Raw genomic sequence first — 25,150 nt, 5'->3', positions numbered from 1 at the left:
GAGATAGAAAACATTTCATTCATGGTATTGATATGGTAAATATCATATCATTTGAATTCCTTAACATTGGTTTATCTCGCATTCACCTGAGAAACTCGGCAGTTTTATAGGTACAAACATCTGTAATTCATACATGGGCTCCACCTTTGATTTATTTTCGTATTTACTTTCAAACATTTATTTTGTTCCCTCATTTCGTACAGATGTCCTTGGCTTCCACACCAATAAACAGCCACAAGTATGAATGGGTAATTCCTTCCAGATCCTTGTCAGTGGCGCCCACAAAGATTTTCCTTTCCTCCCTCACCAATGTTTTTGTTATAAGGTTGTTGCATAGTGTGAAGTTCAGTCCTGCTACGCCCATGCTGTTTTAAAGTTGCATTTGCCATTTATTTTCCACTTACTATGAATTCCTCCTTTTATTTGTTTTCTAGAGTTTTTTTTGTACAACTGTAACAAATGGAGAATGCAGTTGTTTTGAAAAAGAGGAATGTAACAAATCCCATCAGTTTTTGTGTTCTCAGCCTTTTCTGTTTCTCAGCAAAACATCTTACTGCCTTATATTGAACCGTTTGCACATCTCCGATAATGAAAATACCAAGATAGCTTCAAGAGTAAGCCTCCTGCTACCCCTCCAGCTGTAGCTAATGCATTTCATAGATGTTCCTCAAAACAGCACCCGTTGCCTTCGTTCCTCCGGGTCTGGCCTCCTCGTTCCCCGAGTCCTCCGCTCCACCCTCGGGGGCCGTGCCTTCAGCCATTATGCCCCGAGCCTCTGAAATTCCCTTCCTCGCTCCCTTCGCCTCGCCCCCTCTCTTCCTACTTTCAGGTCCCTTCTGAAGACCTTTCTTTTCGACCGCACCTTTGGTCACCTTCCCCCCCTCCCCCTGGCTCGGCCCCGGGATCCGTTACTGTGAAGCCCTCTGAGATGCCGTCCGGCATGGAGGGCGCTATACAAATCCAAGTTGTTGTGGTGGTTGTTGTTGTTTTGCAGCTAGTGTGCGGGATTCTGAATATGGTCACTATTGAAGGTGTAGCTGGAGACAACAGAATTAACACAGAACCTCCATCACTTTAGTTATTCCATTTCATTAATGAGAGGCCACTTTTGGCTTTTCAAAAGGTTGCTGTATCCGAAAGCAATGGTGATGTCATTTTAATCAGTGTATACAGAGTTGAGCACGAAAGGCTGGATTCAGGGATATTTTGTCTCTGGTTTGATTGTCGGACTGATACATCAGGATGATATTGTTTGCAGGGCATGTAATGCTCGGTTAGCACGATCGTGGCAGCACATCATTTGGTGTTGTGGATTGTAAAAAAAATTGTCAATGGTCAGAACTGATGTCCTAGCACATGATTACCACTTCTTATGTTGCGTATTTCTTCCCATTTAAACAAGCTGCTCGAGCAAAAGTGCACTTCTGTGTGGCAAGGAGTTGTTGGCAACTACTTCCAACTGGTTGCAATTGCTGGTTAGTGATGCCAGAGGACCATGGAACAAAAGAGAGCTTACCAGGTGAAGAGTAAAAAAGTCTTACACGTCATCCACCTTCAACCACTCAGTTAACTGAATTTGGAGAGTTATACTTTCCCCTAATTTGGCAGGGCCTGTCGATGTCAGCCTGTTTGATCACAGTCAAGCCTGATTCTGGTCTTATGAAAGAATACCTGCTCTATTCTCGGGCCACTGAACTAATTATAAAGCCTCTTCTGTCACCTCCAGAGATCCACTATTTTTTTCTTGAGTATCATTTTTTTTCCTTAACACAGATGCTTACTATAATCTGATAGTAAAATACTTCATTGAGTTCCGCAGAGCAGCATCTAGTAAAATAAATACTGTATGTTTGTTGTCAAATTAGTTTGCACTGTTAGTCATTTCAAATTGCAGTGTTGTTGGTGTTCTTAAAAGTACTTGCAGAAAAGCAGCTTCAAAATTAAGACTATTTAATTTGTCAAATGCTGCACATTCTGAAATAAAGTAAATCTAGACTAAGGTGGAATTTATCCCCAGGTCTGTTATTGCGCTGCTTTTCACTCCAATTGTTTCCTTGCATCCGTTTCACGCCAACATTTTATTACTTTTTTTGTTTTATTATTTTGTTTTATTCATGTTACATTTTAAGAGGCTTAATAATAGATATAGCGTAAAATCCTAATGTCTTAAAAAAAACGCTCAAGCTAATAGGTAACATTGGGTTTATTAAGTCGACGGTAGATCAAATATACTATTGCTTTGTATTGCCATAATAGATATTATATTGCCATATTAAAATTTACTTGTTTGTGCAAGATAAGCAGATATGTGAGGTAATGCTGACGATGTGAAATGTATAGATTTTTGCTATACGTAAGGGTTTGATTGCATGTCGTGTAGATTGATATGTGCATTGATTTTGGTGTTTTTAATGAGTCATATACAGCATCTTGTCAACCCGAATATAATCTTACTAACGTTTCTGCCTGTAGCAGAATTGAGACAAGAACTGGAGCTGATAGGAATGAGAGACCAGCAGGAAAAAAGAAGTGAGACCCATACAATTGTTGGTTCTGTTAGAAAAGCTACTTACATTTTTCAAACGTTGTAAATTATGTCAAATTTAATCAAGTGGTTCACCTTTTTGTTATGTGATCGGTTAATATGGGCTTCAGTTATATTTAGAGTATGTTTTATTTTAGCAGAGAATGAGGAAAAGCAAGTAATTTGGGAGATGGCACAGACAAAGAGTAAACAACTGATATACTTCAAAGCTGCAGATACTTTGAGGATTTTTCTCAAAAAAATTGGGAGAATTATGCGCTGAACCCCGAGTTGCATGATTTTGGGGTTCCCCGAATATGTAGTCCAGTGTTTTGCAGTCTCTGGAGGGACCCAGATATGTCAAATTCAGGGTTCCCTAGTAACAGATGAAATGGCCACATTGATACTGTTCAGAGTCGAAAGAGAAATCATGTCAGCCAAGTGATTAAACTGACAAAAAAAAATGATTTACCGTAATCGATTTAGTCTCGAAGCGAATGACAGCATGTAATGTAAAACTGACGTCTTACTGGTCCTCCAAGGTAAATAGCAAAAGTTTTGTAAATTCTGTACAGAAATTGTTCTGTTGTACGGGAGCTGAAAATACAATGCAATAATGCTTATCTCTTAGTTTGGATAAATGGATACCAGTGTTATTCTGCATTGTTCATAATCTTAGTGTGTGTATTTATGGGAATTCTTATTCCAGTAAAGGAGCATATCCAAAGATTGAACGCAGTGGAATATTCCCTAAGGTTAAAATGGGTACAGGATGATTTCTACAGCAGCCTGCATAGCGCTTTTGTCACGAAAATAATGAGGTTCATAACTGTATCAATGATTTATATAGAGATAAATGTTCCACAGATATAAAGCCACATATTTTCCTGTTTTTTCAAGGTTGTAGTGCTGAAATAATTACCGTTAAAAAAATGTACCGTTTGTTGTTATCATTGCACATATTTTAGGACATTTGTGTTTGTGGAAAGTATATCTTAGTATTTATAACCCATAATTTTTTTTATATATAATATATTGTTTACTGTGGGAATATTGCTATTTTGGGAGTCGAATGTCACCAATTTAGTTTTATGATGGTACATGATCCAAATAAAGCAATAACTTCCTTGGAAGTCGAGTAGAGTGTGGATTTGCACATAGTGCGAGGTCAATTGGTTTTCAATTCAGATGCACAGGTTCTTGTGGTCTATATAACAGCCAAAAGATATTATGTTATTTATGACCCACTGTTGTCTTCATTGTGAGATACCCATGAGCATGGGATATAATGTTAGAACAACTTATCACATTTATGCTTTTAAAACAAGAGCTTTTTCAATTCAGCAGCAGAATACTTTTCTTCGCTCTAACAATTTGACAGCATCATCTGGATATATTGCTGCTGTTAACCACTGTGTTTTTCCCTTTGTGTTGTGCTGGGGATTTGTGCCAGCGTCACGCTTGATCTCCTCCTTTCACTTCTGCTCCTTCTCCCTTCATTCTTGCTCAGTGTTCAGTCTTGCTTTGACCCTGTCTTTGTGAAGTGCGCTGAGATCATCACATCATCACTCTGAGAGACATGAAGGGCACTATTTAAATGTTTGTCGTTTCTTGTCTTCTGTTGTTATGTGCAGCTCATCCAATACAGTTCTCTACCACACTCCCCATCGTTCTCTAATCCCTCACTGTGCCCTGAAAGAGACTCTGTTAAGGCCCATATATATCCTTTTACATAGATTTGTTTACCAATGCCCAGAAATTGTAATTATGGGTCATGCTCCCTGTTCCCTCCTGCGTTTTATATTGACATTGTATTTGATTCTTATTGATCCCTAAAACCTAGAATGACTTCCACTAAATATATCCCCAATAGTTTGGCATTGTAGCTGGCTGATGTTACTCTGAAACTCATCCACACGGTATAATTACTATCTCAATTTAGTCTCTACTGAAAGCAATTTCTACAAAAGAAACGTTTAAGCATAATACGGTATATTGGAGTTGTTGCAATAAAGTGTAAAAGCTGTGCTATTCAATGTCAATCATATCACTTTTCCGAAGTTTTAACCGAAGACAGTAGCAAGCTGGGACTACTTTATAATTTTTGCCCAAACAAAGCACTTGTCTTGTGCTAATATTCACTCTTTGGACCTATTTTTACAGCATTGCTCCTCTTTTTGAAAAAAAATAATAACCCAGCAACACCCAATCTGTAGTTCTTCCGAAATAGAAGCAATCCTGTAACAAAATCAAGCTGAAGGCATTTAAAGGAATGTTTTTTTTTGTACTGATGGCAAGTAGTTTTTGTGCACAAAAGAGCATAAATACAGTACAATTCTGTGTGCTACTCCTACACTGCGTCTTGGCAGTTAAAGGAAGAATTGACTTGCCAATTCTCATTTGAAAGTGTGCTTTAACAGGCTGTCTGGTGTTTCTTTGAGCAGACACTGACTGCATTGTTGTAAGGAAATTTAAAGAGTTCCTAGTGTTTTTCTTCTGTTAATAGTCACTGTTTCTGTATTTTCATAGTTTTTTGACATATTAAAAGTTTCTCAAGAAATTTGGCAAATTCTTGAATGCAACCTTAGTTTTGAAATTGATTTTCTACACATTATTTTAAAACCTACGTCAATGTGAATCAGCAATCAATGGTAAAATAGGCTATAATTGCAATATCTCATATTATATACTCAAATCTAAATGAATGAGTTATTGCTTTGGTAACTCTTTACTTAAATAATTATCAAATGCAGATTTTATTTGGATGGCCTGTGATTTTTTTTTAAAAAAGAACATTTTTAGGAGTGTAACTTGCATTCATAGAATTTTACAGCACAGAAGGAGGCCATTCGGTCCATCGTGTCTTGTGCCGGTTCTTTGAAAAGAGCTATCCAAATCAATCCCACTTCCCCACTCTCTCCCCATAGCCCTGCAAACTTGTCCTCCCCAATATTCTTGAAAACTCTGCATACAATTGGTTCAGATTTGCTTCATGATCAGTTTCTAACATCTAGCCACCTTGACAAAACGAGTGGATTTTAAACATTTAAAGTTCATTCATTTATTCGACTTCATCTGCCATGGCTGGTGATCTTATATGCAGCAAATCCCACAAGGAAAATTCTCATGATTCTAGTAGAATGCATCACATCATCACATCTTCTGGCTGTCCACCAGTGCATCTCATAAGTTTTTTTTTAACTCCCATGTGGTGTAGTCTTATGTTGTTTCCAAAGCAAACAAAAATGATTCTCTGGTACATCTCCCGTAAATCTGTTTCTGGCAGTAATTTTGTTTTGATTAAAAATTGTCCTGGCGTTATGCCTGACTTTACAATTTGCATAACTTACAGGAAAGATTTCTATTTTTTTTAATGGCAATCTTGGATAGAGCTTCCAGCACATTCACTTCAAACTGCTTCACATTGTGTGAGTTTTTAGATGCCAGGACTGTAACATCGTACCAGTCTTTTTCTTCCCATTCCCATTAATGGAAGCTGCTGAAAGTGAATTGGAATGGAACGCATTGGGGTCAACACATCAATCAAATTCTGTTTTACATTTCTGAAGTGCGCATCAGATGACTAAAATGAAGTATCTTGAAAAGAGACCATTCCCTCACTATCTTATCACAATTTCTCAGTTGGTTAGACATTATCAGGTCAATATATTCCTATAAATTGATGTTAAGATAGATCTAGGACTGTTAATTTTTACATTGCCTTCTATTCTAACCCGCTAAATTATTTCTGCCTGTGTCTCACTGTCTGGTTGCAGGAGAGGTAATCGAAGCAAAGATTAAGAGGCGGACTGTCTCCTTTAATAGATGGAAGTTAGTCTCCAAAATTCACTTAGCTCATGGCCTTCCTTCTTCTATCAGCAGTGTTTATTGACTTAATATTCAGAAGGACAGATTCCACAAGAGGCAGATGAGAAAGTTAGAGGTGCATAGCCCGGGAGAGTGCAGTGAACGGTTGGAAAGAGAAGACAACATTCTCCAGCTTGCATTGTTTGTACCATCTATGAATTTGATTTGATGTAAAGGTAAATTTACCAGTTGATACGTTATTTTTTGAAGAAAATTCTGTGCATCTTGGTATACGTTCTAAGGTATTCCAAACTTCTTTTATGTAGTTTTTTGAGTTTTCCGGTTGTTTAAATTTGCCTATTTTATTATCGCAGTGAATCTTATGTTTATTAGTTAAACGTTTAAGAGGGTGAAGATCAAACAGAAATGTTCCAGATGTATGTGAGATGTGTGTAACCACTTTCTAATGGTAGGTGTCTATTTTGCTTTAGTGAAGTTGTTTTGAATACCCGACATTAATGTAGACGTGTACCTTCTCTCCATGAAGCTGGGATGGAGCTCTATGGAGATTGTTATATTTAATCTTGGAATTGCCCAATTAACTCCCTGTGCACCAAGGATAATAGACAGATATTTCATCTCCAGTTCAAACTGCTATAATTAGAACTAAATGAAAAGTGACAGCAATTCAGAACTACTTTCCTCACTGATACAGATATAACTCTGTGCACAGTTAAGGTAAAATAATCTCAAGGTGACTAAGAACACTAACGCTGACAAGAGTTCATTTGAGCTGTATAATCAAAGACCAAAGGAGTGGAGAGAATTATAAGTAGATCTGAGAAGCACAGAGATGGATGGAATGAGGGCATAAGGGAGGCACAATAAATAAGCGACAGCCCCTAAAGACTAGGTAGCTCTCGATGGGCTCAAGAGAGCATTCTTTTAACCAATTCTAATGAGAGACAGCCTATTTTTTGAAATAAAAATGTGATTTGTAAATTAGAAGGAACTTTTAATTGCCGTCCATTTCTTTTTCTCAGTTCATCCCTTGAATTTCAACTATTCCTTATACTTCTCATCCTTACTTATCTCATTATGATAAATTCACAATCCCCCTGTTTCTCCGACTCTGTTCAACTAAACAGTTTCTCTTAACAGTCACGTTACTCTCTAAATTTCACTACTATTTTCATTACCAATATGCAACAGTGTTTTATTTCATGATTTCCACCAACAAAAGACTTCAGCAGCATGCTCCATGCAGATTGTGTTTTGCATGTTCGGCTTAAAGTTTTAAATTTTTTAAAAAATTGAAAGTTTTAATTGTTGGCAGATGAAGGCTCCATTGGAAAGCAATTTACACTGGAGTCTCTACAAATGGCTTCTGTGTTGCCAAATAATTTTCAGCAGACAATAAAATATAGGCCTGTGGAACAAAACAACCCAATTTGGGAGCCACAGCTAAATGCTAGAAAAGTGAAGGTTAACAGGCATGGCATGTTGTTTCCTATCCTCTTGCTGGCTGTCCTTTCCATTCTCTTCATTTCCCTTTTTTTCCTTCTGCATACATTCTCTCTTCCTGTCAGTTTTTTGTGTTCTGTTTGTTTCTTGCATCTTGTATCTTTTTTCATTTAATTGCCTTTCCTTTAACTAGATCCTGCCCACTTTTAAATTTCTTCAATAAACCTTCAAAGGAAAATGTTTCACCCAATAGTTCATTTTTTACTTTCCATTCAATGTCCCTTAGTGACAAAGGCTGAAAAGAAATAGAGGATACTTCAGTGGAGGCAATGTGCAATGTGAGTTTCATTTTTCAGAAGTAGAGCGCTTCATAAAAAAAGTCACAAGTTAATTATAAACCATGCGTGTTTTTATGAGTGGGAAGAAAAATGTAAACCTGCATGAATTTCAGAAAGATTTGGAAGAGGTAGGAAATACTAAATACATTAAGCCATGTCTTAATATTACACGTTCAATGCAAAGACTTTGATGTAAATCATCATTGATCTATTTGTGATTTGCAGCAAAACATTGGAGGAGGGAAGATAATGTTTCATGCAGTGGAAGTTTAGCATCCCACTGAACGCTAATTTTCTACATTGCTATATTCTTGGTTCAGTTGCCATAATACAGAATCGATTCTGTTGGTGACTAAAATCTAAAAATCTTTTCATAAAAGCAGAAGCGCTTCATTGGAGAACTCCCTGCACCTGTTTCCTAAACTCTACAAGCGAAGAGATAGGATGTTCATTTTCACAAAGCTAAAGAGGAAATTGTAAAGAAATTGCTATTTTAATCATCATATACTTACTATGTTTTAGCCCAAAATAGATTTTTTTCCACTGTGAACTGCAAAGTGTCATGCAGTAATTCCTGTTTGTTCATGCAAAGATGATTTAAAAAGAATTATGTTTGCTGTAATTCTATAAAATATACTAAAACCAATTTGGTATTATTAATACTATTCTCCATTTAGAGTTACTGAAGCGACAAACTTAACATCCCGTTGCAGCATCAAGCTGCTTTTTAAAACAAAGTCCAGCATTCTGGCTTTAACTTGATAGCCTGGGTAATGAAATATTTCCTGGTGTTTGCCCCGAAATTGTCTTTGAATCTGGCGGAGGAGATTCGGATGCTGATTTACCAGATCTACAATGCCTACCTACCCAATGAACCAGATATTGCAGAATAACCTTGTCTGCTCCTTGCTGCTTTGCATGTTTGTGGACATTGAGCGAGGAGAGGATCTGACTCAGACTCAATGGTTGCAGAGGCCGCTGAGGTTTACTGGATCCCGAAACCCAGAAAATAATCCACAAAAGTAACGAAAGCAACTTACATCTTCTATGACCATCCAGTTATAAAATGTATACCAGTGTATACAAACTATATATCACTCACAGCAATGGTAGAAAGGCAACTGGTAAATTGCTTCTTTTTATCTTTTCCATCTGAATTTAAATTTACAATCTATAAATGATGTTATTTTGAGACTGTCCTGCAGCAATTACTTAGGAGTGAGAAATCTAGTATCACATCACTTTGCAGCATATTTCATAGCATTGAGGCTGCATTTCAATAAAATTTTCTAGAATAATAAACCTTTCAAATGTAATTAGATTTTCCTTTGAACCACTCTTGTGCACTGTATAAATTGTGGTCCTTGCTTCACACTTATTCCCTCCCCATCTTGAGATTTGTGTTGGTTTCTCCTGTATGTAGTTTTTCTTTGACAATTTACATAAACCACAGTATCTTGTCTGTGGATGATTTGTCATATCCATTAGCACCTTAACAACAAAACCATGAAAATGCTGGAGTGTCTGATTTGCATTCATTGCTCACAAGCTTCTGCAAAATAAGGAAGTGTTTACCAGAAACATTAGCACTGGCCAATCGTAAATCCAGCCTGAACTGGTTCTATCAGGAAGTGGTACAGGAAGTCGTGTTGCATCCCAATAATCTTTAATGCTGCTGAGTACATAATTTGCTGCGCTTTAGATGTACATCAGGCAACAAAATAATAATAATCCTTGCATTTGAAATAGTGCCTTATCTCGTCTTCGAGACATCTCAAAGTGCTTCACAGAATGTACTGTAAAGTGAATTGACTGTATATTTTGTGGGTGAAACGCGGCAGCCAATTGCACACAGCAGTGTCCCATACACAGTCATGGATTGACCTCATCTTTTTGGTTTTTTTTGTTTGAAGGAAAATAAAGTATGAATGATTTAAGTCGTGAAACATATTTGTGATACATAGAGAAAGGAGTTTCTCCCGGTGTCCTGACCATAAATCCCCCAAATAAAATGGGTCATTTATTTCATGGCTGTTTGTGAGACATTGCTGTATCCAAAATGGGCTGGCAGGTTTACCCACAACATACAGTCACTCCACTTCATAATGAAATCCTGGGAAGTGCTTTGAGACGTCCTCCTGACGTGCAGGATGCTATACCAAATGCAAGGATTCTCAGCATTATTATTTGCTATATTTAATGACTTCTCCCCCCTATAATTATTGAATTATTCTGTCAAGTACATTCATTTATATAAGAATAAGAAAGATGTCAGCATAACACACATGGATGCAGCATACACAAGTGTATCAATACTTCATTTCACTCAGTGATATCCTCTTTAAAATATGATGAACTGTTTGGATTACATTGGACTTCTGCTGTGAATTTTTTTGAGCTGCTCATTAACCAAACCTATCCTTTGTCACTCCTTTCACACTAAAAACTGTAGGGAAGTGGTTTAAAATGTGCATCAGGTGCTGTACATTAAATTACTGGTCAGTCTTAGCGATTCATTTTAGCAATTAAATGTTTGCCAAATTGAACATTTCTTATAACTTTCATGGTACAACTCAAACCTTTTTTTATGTTGGGGTTTTTAAGTGAACCGTGTAAAATGTGCACCACAGTGCGTTAAGGCAAATTCAATATTGCCCTGAATGTACTGTGGCTTTTGTATCTAAGTATAGCATCATTCGTCCAGATGGACAGTAGCTTGGGGAGAAACCACATGATTTCAGGAAATGACTAGTGTTGCTTGAGCTAAAATCCTTCTTTAACAATTTATTTGGCAGTGATTAATGTAATCACGTGACCAGCCATATCAAATAAGACTTTTGAAGTTTCAACAATTATCAGCCCAGATTTGTACTTGGTATTGAATGTGATGTGAACAGTATATTGAAGCAATGTGTTTGATCCACTTTAAAATTACAGATACATTAGATAAAGATGTATAGTTTGCACAACACGTGTTTCTCACAGCAAGGGCTATTTGGGTTATTTTGTACGTGCAGTCTGCATCACTCGAGGTAATGATTAACTCTTTTTCTGCTGAGTAAAAACAGTGTGTACACTTGCATAATAAATACACTGATTAACGCTTGAGTGTGTTCCAGGGCAAACACTGACGTTTGTATAAAATAAAATAGTGATCTGATCATTTCAACATTTCAGAACCAAACACTCCTAAACTTCACAGAACTGTCTCCCAATATTTCACTGTGTGCGAGAACCTAGATGATTTAAATCTGAAGACTGGCTTAGTTTAAGCTGAGCAGCTGACTTAACCTACTTCAAATGGCATTAATGACTGAAAATGATCCAGTAGCCAATTGCCCTTATCACTCACGTTATTAATGTATATTTTTAAAATGAAAATCATTGTTGTTTTTTTAATACAAAATATTAAAAAATGGCAATAATGGTATCGATTATGTACATAAGATTTTAAATGCGACAGAGAAATTAAAGCCAGAAGAATACTTTTGGATGCGTCAAGACAGCAGAACAGGAGGGCACATCATTATGGGCTGTGAAGGGCAATTTCAGGACAGACACCAGGAAATATTTCTTTACAGTGGGTAATTAATGACTGGAACAGGTTACCAAGAAGGGTTGTTGAGGCCAGAATGCTGGAGTCATTTAAAATAAACACTCGATGCTGAGAGGATGGTAGGGTGGATGTTCTTGAAAGGATGAGATCAAATGAGCCGAAGGGCTTTCTTCATCCAAATCTCTTGTGATCTATTAATGGTTCAGAGTATCTGTAAGTTAGCAATTTAGACCTTTGCTGCACCTGATCCTTACTTAACAACCCATGTGTATGCAGACAAAAGTGAACTAGCAATTATTTTTTAAATGGTACTTAATAGTTTTGTACCGACTGAAGGTTTGTTCCACACCAGGTAATTAGTACTTCCTATTAAGGCTCCTGTGTGCTGACAGCAAGTACAACTACTTGGGAAAGACTGCATTTATAACCTGACCAAGGAACAGATCCACGTGAAAGTTTGGGTAAAACTAGGTGGCCTCATATTCAGCTTGGAAACCTTTCTTTCAATTGTTAATCTTCAGTGGGATAACCTGACTGTATGAGTTTCTTGACTTGAGCTTTACAGAGAAATCCAACAGATGGTTTGTCCTGTAGTATTTTTTTGTGCCCAATCATTTGGAAAATGCAAGCAAAATGTGTTACAGGGAATTTGGCGGTAACTAACACGATTAATTTTGTCAGCGAAGAATTTCTTTATTTGCAGTAATATAATTTGTTGTATTATCATGAGAATTCCAATGACGTTTACAACTATTGTGTTGGCTGTAATGCTATACTTTCTTCCTCTCTCCATTCATTCACTGTCTGATGCTGATTATTGGCATTACACCAGATTTGTTACTTGTTCTTGACTTGTATTTAATATACAATATACTGTATTTCCATAAGACTGCAGTGGGATAGAACAATAGTAGTCTGGTGACAACAGCACAGATTCTTGTTGCAGAGGCCATTGTTTCTATTTTGTTTCTTTCATGTCAACCAACAATGATTGAAAACCACTGTTCAAAAAGCAGATCTTTCTTTTTTTCTGGTTTGAATTGGATTTAATCCGCCAAGATGTTTTGCAGTCTGGAACAATGTGGATAATATTGCCACGAGTAATGCAGTCTTTGTGACTGCTGAAACTATTGTATCTTTCTCCTTGGATATCAAACTTTTATTTTCAAATCCTATTTTTTCAGTATATTTGGTAACTCACGAAGTGGATTATATTTTTGATTAATTTCGATGATCTTGAGTCAAAGTAGATTGAACTTTGCATGTAAATTGACAAATGTATTTAATTCTTAGATGGCAATTCAAAGTGACTTTATGGTAATTAATATATAATTTTCAGGATTAATTCCTTTTTTGTTTGAGATCCGGGGAAGCTCCTTTCTCAATGTATTTATTATAGTTTGCCTTTCTCATAGGAACATAGGAACAGGAGGAGGCCGTTCAGTCCTTTGAGCCTGTTCCGACATTTAATTAGATCATGGCTGATCTGTACCTCAACTAATCTTTTCAATTCTAATTTCCCACTTTCTCCCCATATCCCTTAACACCCTGACCTACCAAAAATCTATTAACCTCACTCTTGAAGGTGTGGATGGATCCAGCATCCACGGCCTTTTGGGGGAGAGAATTTCAGATTTCTACCACCATTTGAGTGAAAAATTGCTTCCAGATTTCACCCTTAAATGACCTAGTTCTAATTTTAAGACTATATACCCTTGTTTGGATTCCCCCACCAGAGGAAATAGCTTCTCTGTATCTACCCTATCGAATCCCTTTATCATCTTAAATACCTCAGTCAAATCACCCCTCAACCTTCTAAACTGAAGGGAATACAATCCAACTTTACGCACCTTTCCTCGTACCTTAACCCTTTTCGGCCTGGTAACATTCTGGTGAACCTGCGCTGCACTCTCTCCAGCGCCAATATATCTTTCCTGAGGTGTGGTGCTCAAATCTCAACACAATACTCCAGATGGGGTCTGACTAACGCTCTGCACAGCCGAAGCATCATTTCTTCCTCTTTGTATTCCAGGCCCCTGAGATAAAGGCCAACATTCCATTCACCTTTTTGATTACTTTCTCCTTATCTTCTCCTTTTAGTTATGGAATTTACAAAAGTGTTGCCATAACCTTAGTCAATTGCATTAACATTCATATTAGGGGAACTTTAATCAAGGCACAGTTCATTAAAATACTTCACTTTTAAGCCTGGGACATAGAAACAGAATAGGCCATTCAGCCCCTCAAGCCTGTTCTGCCATTCTATATGATCATGGCTGATCTGTACCTCAAGTCCAATTACCCACCCTTGCTCCGTATCCCTTAATCCCCTAACTTAACAAATATCTATCCACCTCAGTCTTGAAGATTTGAATGGGACTTACATTTGAACTAACTATTCTGATGATACAAAAATCTTCTCAGCTTCCTGAGAATACCCAGTGAAGGAGTTTGAACAGCCGCAAACATACGTTTATTGAGAATGAGTCAACAGCACAAATTTAGTACTAAACTGGCAATGACACTATGGAGACACAATTTTCTTAGTATGAAAATGCCATGCTGGTGCAGTAGGGTGCTCTAATTATTGGATCATGCACAGTCCCTTTGCTGTGGATTGACCTGAGCAGAGAGTGCATGGTGGTGACATTGAAATTGACACAAAAAGAGTGAAAACTATTCTTTGCTCAATGCTGATATTCTCCACTATGATTATAACTCGTGCTGTATTATTGGTAAGATTGGAAAATCAGTCCTCAAATTCTTTTTATTAATATCACCGTGCCTGGAAGCTCAGAGGTGCCTCAGAAAGAATGAATTAAACTAATTTGGCTTTGGCTGGGTTTTGTGTGTCTTAGCTTCGATGGATCCCAGAATTCCAAACATTCAAATTTGCATCTCAAAATATACCCATACAATATTCATGTGGAAAATATTGTTTGCCAAAAAAAGAAAAATCACCATAATGGGTTTCTTGATGACCAAGTGGCTAAGTGCACTCTCATGTGATACTCAGTTGTATGACAGGAAAGCTCTGAGTTGCATTTCCACTGATAGCTTCATAATTGCAGTAGATGGTGGCCACACCTCAAACTGAGTTTACTTAAAAACATGTTTTATTTTCATATGAATACGGAATGATGTTGCGGTGTTTTATCACGCAGTGGCCTCTTTAAAACAATGAGGGGTAAGAAACAAATCTTATCATGCAAGAATGTGCTTGTAATTCTCTTTTTAAAAGAAGGGGATGTAACATTGATTCATCTATTAATAACGTCAGAGATTAACATGTCACAATGTAATGATTAACATATACATTGCATTAGCACATCTATTGTCATATAACTAGTAGAGTGAAAATAAGCAATCTATTTCCTGTTCAGTCACTTTAACACGGAAGCATACTTTCAAATTCTACTGGCTTTCTTATGCATTCATATTGATATTTAAATTTTACTGCATCATCCTTTTAACAAATAAATTGTATCAATGCTTGTGAAATGATATGTAACAATCTAAAACATTTCAAAGATTTGTAAATTGAATTACACAGAATATGCCATTAATCTTGTGGAAATGATCTTTTAATCTCAGACATGGAAATTATTTTGTATCTCATTAAACATTTTAAGCCTTGCGATGGATGTGTAAACCTAAACGTAATTTTCTACCATGGACAAAGAGCGGTGTCTGATGAAATGAATGATGGTTTTAAATCACCATTTCTCTGAAATCTCATTACCACTGCAGAGAGAATACAGTGACTATACTGCAGCATCACCATGGAAACTGCTGGGAATATTTAGGTTTCAAACAGTCTATTTTTCTGCATTTCCCTTCCTTGTTTCCAGTTGTTTTACCTTTACTGATTTTTCCTTCTACTGGAACATAAGTATATTATACGACCTTGTCAGATTCACCACCTCTGACTCCTCTCTATGAGTCTGTTTCAGTAAATGGTTCTGCTTCGCACAGGTGAATTCACAGTGCAGTTGTAGCTAAAATTGATCTCATTGATTATATTGATTCTTGCCTTGAATTTATTCTCATTAATTAATTCTCATCAATTTCATCTTTCAGGTAGTTAGGATCCATTAAAGCAGCTCTGCCAATTTCAGGGTCACTGCATTCTTTGGAGTAATAAATGCAAACTGGCTTTACAACATTGAACTTGGTCTGGCAGAGAGACGTGCACTGCTGATGCTACATTCTTCATAATGAAGATACAAGCAAGAATACCTGTATTATCTCAACTCTCATTTCCACGCACAAGGGATTGCTGAGATTACAAAACGTGCTGTCATAGTGAGAAAAAACCCTCAAAAGAAACATCTAATTTCTTGACTATGAATTTAAAGGACGCCTTTGTTTGATTGTCATGATCTGGAACCCACAGTTACTTGTAAGTATCTTTAATTCATATCTATGTTTTTGTCTGCTTCGGGATGTTTAGTGATCATTTAGCTCCAATTTACACGTTTGTGATAGAAATCCAGTGATACTTTGTGCTAGAAATCCAGTGATACATTGCAAATATGTCTTGCAATATGAGATCCTGAATTTTATTAAGAATGTTGCTCTCTTTTGCATACATATGCAAAACTGTTCAATGCACCAGAAGGGAGCTTATATCAAGAATGCATTTCTTACAGAAACACTTTGTGCCTTTCAGACAAGTGGAGGTTTTTGCACAATCTGAACTTAAATGGTTAAACGGATTGTGCAGCAAGATTCAGTCGTGCTTCATTCATACGAAAATGGCAAAGACCAAATCTATTACTTTTTAAGAGATAAGGAGCACCTTGAATTCAAGTGAAGATAATATGTTCATTCATCCTGCTGACTTGATTCGTGTAAATTGAGAAGCCATGGCTCTTTTAATTCAGGTTCCTGCCTTTCATTTGAAATACTTGTCGAGGACATCTACTGTTCCTAAATACTGCAGTAGAATGTGCTGATATTTAGCTGTTAAACTGAAATGCTAGGTGAATATCTAATCAAGTTGGGTAGGACTGTCATTAATTATTTACTGGTATCCATGGACATAAATTATTTAACACTTCTCTGTCTTCAAGATGTATTGGAAACAAGGTGACCAGATTCAACAGTATTAGTATTTTTGTTTGAAGATAACCAATTCTGTTCATTTGGATCTTTATTACTTATTTCTGCAGTTGAAGGTCAGCCTGAACAAAAATAACAAATATTTTGTCCTTCCTGATTTATTTTCCGTTTTTTTTCTGTTTACGCCAGTGTTATTTTTATTTATTTTTGTCACAAAAACAAAGTAAATGTATTTTGTTTGAATTTCTAATCATTGAAAATGTTCCCCTGTAGCAAAGTGATCAGATAATATGTATTTCTGCTAGTTGCTTTTAAACCCAGAGATCTGTTACAGCATCTATTTTGCATGCTAAGGAGAATTGAACAAAGAATGCTGAACAGCACACTGTTGTCCCAGGATCTCATTTCTATGATTTTATTAAAATAATGTTCCCCTATTCCCACCCCTCTTCATGAAACTTTTTCTTGACTTGTTTCCTCATTTGCAAGAGACGAGAGTTCTTTTGATAGAAGTAAATAAACTTTACGTAAATATTTTTTTTAAATTTGCACAGAGCTAAAAGTGGTCTTTGCTTTCAACCTGCAATTTTGTTCAACATAAAAGGAAAATTCCTTGTTGGGTTCAAAACGCCATGGGTCATTCCCTCTGCTTAGAGAACAACACAACAACCATTGTACAAGTGCAAGGTTGCTGAAGTTGCAGAGCTTCTGTTCACATCTGTAATAGGGAACTTGCCTCACTACTGATAAAGCAAGAGGAGATTTGCGGCCAAGGATTGTGTATAGCATATTTTGATTGCTTTATAGCACTACAGCTAAGCTATAGAACTGATGCAATAAGTGAAGGTTTGAGACCAAAGATTATGTAAAACACATTTTGCTCATGGTCATTACATAAAATAACTACAAAAAATGAATACCTTTGAGTGTGAACCAAAAAAGCTTTTTTGGGAGAACAGTACTGTATAATCCGCTTGTATCCTCAGTTCTATTTGCAACTAGGAAACCAGAATTGATTTGAATGCATCAGACTGCTGTACCTTGTATCTAGGCTCAGATTGTTGAAAACCAAATGAAATATTGATCAAAAGTTAAGCTTACAGAAACTCTTAAGCCAAGAAATAAAATGTGTGAAATAAAACATTACAGACGGATCTTTACCAAATTGAAAACGTTTGGAAAAAATGTATTTTATTCCCGTCTTCTGCAGGGAATTAATTCCCCATACTTGTGAATGTGCAGGGATTGTCTGCTAGCAGATCAATTCAAACTTAAATCATTAGAAATATGACAGGACTGGATTCCATCATCCACACCGTTTGAAAAAAAATGTGGGTTAACTGAGAGATTTTAAAATGCAATAAATAAATAATAAATCTGGGAAACCTAGTTAGTTATCGTTTGCTAGAAGTACAATTTTCACAACCCATCTGTTGTGATTGTGAGACAGCCAGTCGCTGGGAAACAGCTCATAACATTTTGTTGACCCCTTTCAACAAGTTAAATAAGTGTTTAGAGTCTAACTATGCCACATGCAGCTGTGCAATAAGTATTTTAATTATGTATGTGCGATATTGGTAAGCAAATAAATATGTGCTTCTTTGAGCCAGTTATGAAAATCATGCTGTAATTTCAATGTGTACCAATATACATGTAGCATGTGTGTTTTAACTACTCTATAATTCCTTGATGCACGCATTCAATTACTACATGGGAAGTAAAAATAGAGGCTCAACATTACAGTACCTGTGCGCAGCATCAATATGCATAGATGGAGAAATGAGATGCCACACAGAAAGATTCATTCCGTGATGGATCATTTTTTCATAGATCCTGGTACTGTGCTCCCAGTAGATCCTGCAAAGCCCAGAAACTCAATTGACACCAGTACATGTGTATATACATTGTGCTGATGTTCAGTTTGACCTGAAAACATGGAAGGAACAATACATTGCAACTATTTCATATGCATGTGGGTTGCATTTCAATTGCAAAGAAACCACACAGTAACATTAAAAAACAAATGATTACGGTGAGTTACATTATGACTTATTGACATAAGAAAACAATATATTAGGTTGGTGTCACAGAGCTAATGACCTCCTCCAAATTTCTACACTGCAAACTACAGTACATACCAGTTTATCTATGGATTGTAAGGAATTATACCTCTAATACGGCACTATGAAATGTCTATAATTCTGGGTCTCCATGCCAACATTTTGGCATAACATCTGTATATGGATATGCTTTGACCCCTATAACTATATAATGCAAAATTCAAGTATTCAACCTCAGCTGATGGTATTGGTGGATTGCTATTGACTGCTCTGAAGTACATGTCAGACAAATGACTTATGTCTTGCATTTTGTGCCTTGCCTGTTAATCCTCCTGTTTCCAATATATATGGCACATGTAGCTGAAGTTGCTTCACTTGAGTTGGGGACTGAATCAATTGCATTATGGATTGGGAATAATTGCTGTTCTTGATGCACCATGAAAACTGCCACCAAAGGTTCAGTATATGCTTTTTCGCTTCTCATTGTGCAGAAATTATTCCAGAATTTATTGATATATTTCTTGTAACTGCACTCTTCCTTCACCACTGATGAATTCCAAACTCGGTAAAAGAACATAAAAGGTGGGGACTTTGTCGAGCTGAAACTTTTGATGACACACCGTCACATCTCCTGTCAGTATTCAAGGCCCAGTTGACAGTTGTGGATTGCTATCTGTAACTTCAAACATAGTTAAATAAAGTATAAGCATTTTCCATACATAGGATATTCAATGAGGTGTCTACATCTGTATTTTCATCCTAACCGCCTAAGGTGTGGGACATCCTATTTACAGCTCAGTTATGCTTTATTCTATTTCTGTTGTGCATTGTTGTACCACCAAAACTTGTTCCAAAGTTTAAAAAATTTGAATAAGATTTCACATCTCCATTAAAATGTAATGAACATTGCACATCTATTTGTAGACGATCTCATCTGTCTCCCAGTTTCATAAAGCGATACCTGTTGTTCTGTGCGGGATCTGATGTGATCTGACTTCCTTCGTAGTGACTACTGATCTAATTTTGTTCACTGCTTTTAGAAATGAGGCATGAAGGTTAAATTATGATTGTTTCATAAAGAGCTGTTAACAAGCAAGGAGTGTTGAGTAACATGAAACTGGATTTATTACAGCTGACAGCAATCTGCTGCACAGTGCAACACTAAAACCTTTTGCTCACAATGGGGTCTGATTTACTAGATCTGTAAATTGAAAATCCTGCTGGGATGTTTGAGATGCCTTCTTAGGCTGACCTGCTAGAGTGCCACTTGGACTTTGATCTCTGCTGGAAATCAGATTCAGCTTTCTATGTTGCCAGTTATTAAATGAATACAGTGAAAAGTTAGTAATGCTGCAGATTGAGTGTTTGCTGCATCAGGAACTTCTCCTGCAAATTGAATTGGAAAATGTAATCTCTATTATAAATCAATACAGATTATTTTTATAAGTTTTTTTAATATGCATATTTAGGTGGCCATTTATCATGAAGTCTGATTATAGTAACAGTAATAATAATCCTTGCATTTGACATAGTGCCTTATCACGTCTTCGAGACGGCTCAAAGTAATTCACAGAATATACTGTAAAGCGAATTGACTATATTTTGTAGGTGAAACGTGGCAGCTAATTGCACACAGCAGTGTCCCACAAACAGTCATGGATTGAAGTGACCAATTTTTTTTTGAAGTAATTATTACCCCCTGGAAAAGTGATCCGCCAATCGACTAACAAGTCTATTCTATTTACAGCAAGGAAAACAGGTGTGTGGAGTCAGAAAACTTGCCTAACATTTCACCCTACTGGGAATCAAACCTACGTCTCTCGCTTGCGAGGCGGGTGCTGAGCCACAGGACTCCCATCTTCCAATAGCAAGTGGAAGATGTTCTATTTTATATCTAATGCACTAAGGAATTCTAGGTTTACTACAGTACAAATTAGTTGCATCCCTGATCTCAGGTTTCATGTTTGTTTCATTTTGTAATAATTTAGAGTGGCAAAAATGAGGAGCAGAATTCAGGAGTTTGTACTGATAAGGGAACATCACTTTTTTTTAATAGGAAAGTGTTTAATAAGAAAATGCAAAGTTCCTCCCAGCAATAAATGGAGTAGTGAATCTTAATAGAATAAAAGGACAAATGGAGCTTATTTAAACAACAACAACAACAAGATTCCATTTATAAAGCGCCTTTCACTTCAGGAGGACGTCCCAAGGCGCTGCACAGTTGGGTCATGACCCGAGCAGGGGGGAAATGGTCAGGGTGAGGGGAGGGAAGGGAGGGAGCGAGGAGGAGGGAAATGGTCAGGGTAAGGGGAGGGAAGGGAGGGAGCGAGGAGGGGGAAGAGAGTCGAGAGGGAGCTGAAGGCTCGGTCAAAGAGAAAGGTTTTGAGACCGGCCTTGAAGGAGGAAAGGGAGGAAGCAAGGCGAAGGCACTGGGGGATAGAGTTCCAGAGCCTGGGGGCTGAGAGGCTGAAGGCCCGACCACCGATGGTAGGGCGATTGGGGCGGGGGACGTGGAGCAGACCGGAGCCAGAGGAACGGAGGGTACGGGCAGGTAGGTAGGGGGATAGTAGGTCGGAGAGGTAGGAGGGAGCAAGGCCGTGAATGGCCTTGTAGGTGAGGATGAGGATCTTGAAATCAATCCTCTGGGGGATGGGGAGCCAGTGGAGGCGAGCGAGGGTGGGAGTGATGTGGTCCCGAAGCCTGGTGCGGGACAGTAATAATAATAACAATAAAGGTCGTGAGGGAGGATTACATGCATGCTGTAGTTCTGTAGCTGACGAGGCTCATAGGACAATAATATTTAACCCCCGCCAGATCTAGATTTGGTCAGAAAAAAGGTGATGTGTTTGGATGTGGACAATGTCAAAGGAAGTCTTGGGCTCTCCATAGAGGCTGCAAAGGGGACACTGTGAAATTGGGTTGTTGAATACCTGCAGGAGCACTTAGCTACTATCTCAGTTCTACCAGTGATAGTAAAGATAACCACTTCTGATAAATCCATCACATGTTCTTCCCTGGAACTCTTAAGGATAAATAAAGATTTAGCCACTTTGCTTAGATCAGCCATGATCTAATTAAATGGCGAAATGGGCTCGAAGGGCTGAATGGCCTACTCCTGTTCCTATGTTCCTATGCTGTTTACGTATCAAGGATATTACTGAAGACCTGTTTGGAAAGATGCACCATTATATGTACATGAGTAGAAACTAACAGCTGCAGTTATAAGGAGAACTCTCATACCCACAAGAAAGTGGGTTGAGTCTGTCCCAATTCATTTTATAATTAAAGCTAGCACAGAAGAAGAGGTTTATCATCTATCATTCTGAGTTAGAATCAAACTCTGGTTCCAGAGGTGAAAAGATTATACTCTTATCCACCATGTCATTTTTTCATGAGGTTATGTATTATCCAAGATACTTTCCCAGAATGATCAAGTTTTCCTGATCACTCACTCTACAAGTGTTGTGTCAGCTCAATTGATAGCACTCACGCCTCTTAATCAGCACGTTTTGAGTTCAAGCCCCCATCAAGACTTAGACCGTATATAATCGGGCCGATACTCCAATGTTCGAACTTTTGGAACCCTGCCTCAATTCCTCCTTCTTTCCCTGTCTTTGCCCGTCTTCATATCATACCTGAAAATGTTCTTCTTAGACTGTCCCTATGTTCACCTCCCCTTACTCCTTGTCTTGGCCATTGTTAAGCACCCCAAGATGCTACCCTGCGTGAAGGACGCTATATAAATGCAAGTTGTTGGATATCAATATTTCTGCTCAAGTGCTCATTCCTTTTTCGTTGCTACCATTAGTGTCAAGATAACGATCTCACCAAGAACAAAATGCTGAATGCTTGTTTTTAAATTGCTTTCCAGCACCAGTCAATTATAATGTGCAGACGGATACAGAAACTAGGGTTGTACTAGCGCTTCTCATCTATCTCAATGTTTTTTCTCCGATTTTTTTTCAAAGCAACCAATGTAATTACAATAGTTCTTCAGCCGGTTAATATTTTAGTGAATAGTTGATTTTCAGTGTGGAGAAGAAATTAAGACCGTAAGATATAGGAGCAGGAGTAGGCCATTTGGCCCCTTGAGCCTGCCCCGCCATTTAATAAGATCATGGCTGATCTTCTAACCTAATTCCATTTACCCCCCTATTCCCAAATCTCTTAATCCCTCTATCCTTTAGAAATCCATCAACCTCAGTCTTGAATATGTCCTACCCTCTGAGTGAAGAAATGTTTCCTCAACTCAGTTCGAAAAGGTTGACCCTTAATCTTGAGACTGTGACCCCTAGTTTTAGATTCTCCAACCAGGGGAAACAGTCCCATGGCATCACCCTGTCAAGACCCTTAAGAATCTTATAAATTTCTATACGATCACCTCTAATTCTTCTATATTCTAGAGAATATAAGCCTAGTTTACTCAACCTATCCTCATAGGTCAACCCCCTCATCCCAGAAACTAACCCAGTGAATTTACATTGCACTCCCTCTAGGGCGAGTATGTCCTTTCTTAAATAAGGAGATCAAAACAGCGCACAATATTCTAGGTGCGGTCTCACCAAGGCCTTATACAACTGCAGCAAGACTTCCCTACTCTTGTACTCTAACCCTTTTAGCCTTCCTAGTTGCTTGCTGTACCTGCATGCAAACTTTTTGTGACTGGTGTACAAGGACACCCAAATGCCTCTGAACACTAGCACTACCTAGTCTCTCCCCCTCTAGAAACTAATTCGCTTTTCTATTTTTACTACCTAGGTGAATAACTTCACACTTCCCCACGTTATACTCCATCTGCCACCTTCTTGCCCACTCACCTAGCCTGTCTATTTCCCTTTGCATTCTTCGTGTGTCATCCTCACAGCTTACTCTCCCAACTATCTTCGTATCATCCGCGAATTTGGATATATTAAGTTATATTTCTAAATCATTGATATAGGCTATAAATAATTGACGCCCAAGCACTGATCCTTGTGGCACTCCACTAGTCACATCCTGCCAATCTGAGAAGGACCCATTTATCCCTACTCTCTGTTTTCTTCCTGTTAGCCACTCTCCAATCCATGCTAATATATTGCCTTTAATTCCATGGGCTCTAATCTTAAGCAACAGCCTTTTATGTAACACCTTATCAAATGCCTTCTGGAAATCCAAATACACCACATCTACTGGTTCCCCCTATCTAACCTGCTAGTTACATCCTCAAAAAACTCTAAGATTTGTTAAACATGATTTCCCTTTCGTAAAGCCATGTTGACTCTGCCTAATCATGTTATGATTTTCTAAGTACCCCATGACAACGTCCCTAATTAAGGACTCTAGAATTTTCTCTACCACCAATGTCAAACTAACTGCTCTATAGTTCCCCATTTTATGTCTCCCACCCTTCTTACATATCGGCGTTACGTTTGTGAAATTGTAAGTCTGTTAAACAGGATATTGCTTTGCAAAATGACTTGATTGTTTAATCTTGGTGTTTAGATTAGCGGTGATTCAATATTTGCTTTCCATATATTTGTCACATTTTACGTTTTTATACTAATGGATGCATTCATTATAACTTACTCTATCTAGCCTTTTAACACTGTACAGAAAGAAAACAATAGTAAACTAGTAAATGTAATGCAGTCAGAGTAAACTAGTTAAGTTTCAGCCAGGCTCAGTTGCCTCTAAGTCAGAAGGTTATAGGTTCAAGCCCCATATTGGGACTTTGAACTCACAATCTAGACTGACACTCCAGTGCATAGGAACATAGGAACAGGAGTAGGCTATTCAGCCCCTCGAGCCTGTTCTGCCATTTTATAAGATCATAGCTGATCTGTACCTCAACTCCAATTACCCGCCATTGCCTGTTTCCCTTGATACCCTTACCTAACAAATATCTATCCACAATCACTACACTTTACGATATATCCTGTGAAGTACTTTGAGACATCCTGATGTGAAAGGTGGTATATCAAATGCAAGGATTATTATTATCATTTAACTGAGAATATAAAACATTCAACTCTACCTTCATTACAGACAAATTGTTGCTGACAGATTTAATGGCAGAGTGGAGGAAAGTAATCAGTTTAGAAGGTAAAACTGGATAGGCAGCATTTTGACAATAAATTAGATTACTTACTGCTCAAACAGTGAATGTTGAGGTTTAATACTAGCAGTATGGTAAATCTCCCAGTGAAAAGCTGGTTGCCCCCTTTATACAGTATATCCTAATAGCTGCAAATAAATGAGGCACCAAATGCTACTGGGAGGAATGGCACAGAACAGATTCCAGAATTATACAATGATGGTCACATTTCTGTGCCTCAGAATTTTTATCCTTTTAACACAG

The 25,150-nt window shown here is 37.6% G+C and overlaps 1 protein-coding gene across 1 annotated transcript in view; it reads left to right on the top strand.

The window, feature by feature from the left end:
* ptprea (protein tyrosine phosphatase receptor type Ea) overlaps positions 1–25,150 on the top strand; it is a 95,485-nt gene that overhangs the window by 21,378 nt on the left and 48,957 nt on the right. The window contains exon 2 of the mRNA XM_007896076.2: positions 15,770–16,091. The gene's annotated coding sequence lies outside the window, so the exon portion shown is untranslated. The remainder of the gene's footprint in view (positions 1–15,769; positions 16,092–25,150) is intronic.

Source organism: Callorhinchus milii, unplaced genomic scaffold (assembly GCF_018977255.1).
Source record: "Callorhinchus milii isolate IMCB2004 unplaced genomic scaffold, IMCB_Cmil_1.0 Scaffold7, whole genome shotgun sequence".
NCBI lineage: Eukaryota > Metazoa > Chordata > Chondrichthyes > Chimaeriformes > Callorhinchidae > Callorhinchus > Callorhinchus milii.
The sequence above is the reverse complement of the archived record's forward strand: the minus strand, read 5'-3'. Positions and strand labels throughout refer to the sequence as shown.